Source organism: Apium graveolens, chromosome 3 (assembly GCF_009905375.1).
Source record: "Apium graveolens cultivar Ventura chromosome 3, ASM990537v1, whole genome shotgun sequence".
NCBI lineage: Eukaryota > Viridiplantae > Streptophyta > Magnoliopsida > Apiales > Apiaceae > Apium > Apium graveolens.
Genome location: NC_133649.1, coordinates 37,750,410 through 37,751,788, shown reverse-complemented (window position 1 = coordinate 37,751,788; position 1,379 = coordinate 37,750,410). Strand labels below are relative to the sequence as shown.

General features: G+C 43.7%; 1 non-coding gene across 1 annotated transcript; it reads left to right on the top strand.

Annotated features, from left to right (window-relative positions):
* The first annotated feature begins 635 nt into the window (after positions 1-635).
* On the top strand, positions 636-742 carry LOC141715928 (small nucleolar RNA R71). Its single transcript, XR_012572668.1, has one exon. It is a non-coding gene; the product is annotated as a small nucleolar RNA R71 (small nucleolar RNA).
* The last annotated feature ends 637 nt before the right edge of the window (positions 743-1,379 follow it).

Here is a 1,379-nt window from a genome sequence, read left to right as displayed (position 1 = left end):
TCTTGATAGAGACTGCCTGACTTTTGCACAACAGCTTAAGTTCCTCAAAATCAGCACTAGAGGGTGGAGCTGCACCTCCTTATTGAAGATATGATTGCCTTTGAGCATAATGCTGTGGTTGCTGGAATCTAGGTGGATTGAACTGTTTACTTACGCTTTGCTGATATGGTTGCTGAATAGCATTCTGATTATTACTCCAGCTGAAATTTGGATGATTTATGTTAGGATGATAAGTAGCTGGCACAGGCTGCTGCGGGCGCTGATAATTGTTCACATACTGAACAGATTCATTAACAAGAGAACATTGATCCGTAGCATGAGAACCTGCATAAAGCTCACAGACCATAGCTATCTGATTGACTCCATAGGTGGCTAGAGAATCGACCTTCATAGACAGCGCTTGGAGCTGCGCTGCAATAGCTGTAGCTGCATCAACTTCCAGAATGCCTGCTACCTTCTCAGGAATCATCCTTTGAGTTGGGTTTTGATGCTCATTTGCAGCCATAGTCTCAATAAGATTATAAGCCTCAGTATAGCTTTTGGCCCACAAGGCGCCTCCAACTGCTGCATCGAGCATAGGCCGAGATTGGGCCCCCAAACCATTATAGAAACCAGTGATCACCATCCAATCAGGCATTCCATGATGTGTACACTTTCTCAATATTTCCTTGTAGCGCTCCCAAGCTTCGCACATAGATTCTGAAGGTTGCTGCGCAAACTGAGTAAGAGCACTCCTCATAGCCGCAGTCTTCGCCATTGGATAAAACTTCACCGGAAACTTTTGCGCAAGATCTTGCCAAGTAGTGATAGACCCAGCTAGTTCAGAATGTAATCAGTCCTTAGCTTTATCCCTCAGTGAGAATGGAAAAAGCCTCACCTTGATAGCCTCATCAGTCACACCATTATATTTGAAAGTACTACAGATCTCGACAAAATTCCTTATGTGCATGTTGGGGTCTTCAGTCGTAGCACCTCCGAAAGAAAAAGAATTCTGCACCATCTGAATAGTGCCCGGCTTGATTTCAAAGTTATTGGCCTCAATAGCCGAGTGCATGATGCTAGACTGAATACCATCAATTTTAGGCCGAGAAAAGTCCATAAGAGCTGGATCTGCCAGAACTATACGATCACCCATGATTACTGGCTCTTTCTGCTCACTTCCTGAATGCGAATCTTCAAATTCTATCTTCTCCGGAATATCAAGAACTCCATCTATCTCCTCAGCCGTATCTAAAGTCCTCTTGCGAGTATGAGAACATGTTTGCATAAACGCTCGCTAAGGTACCTAAAACATAACCGGAAACAATAAGTAACACGCCTTAATCACTGAGTCCTAATGACCACTGATGGTAAGTACATAAACTAAACAAATACGCCGA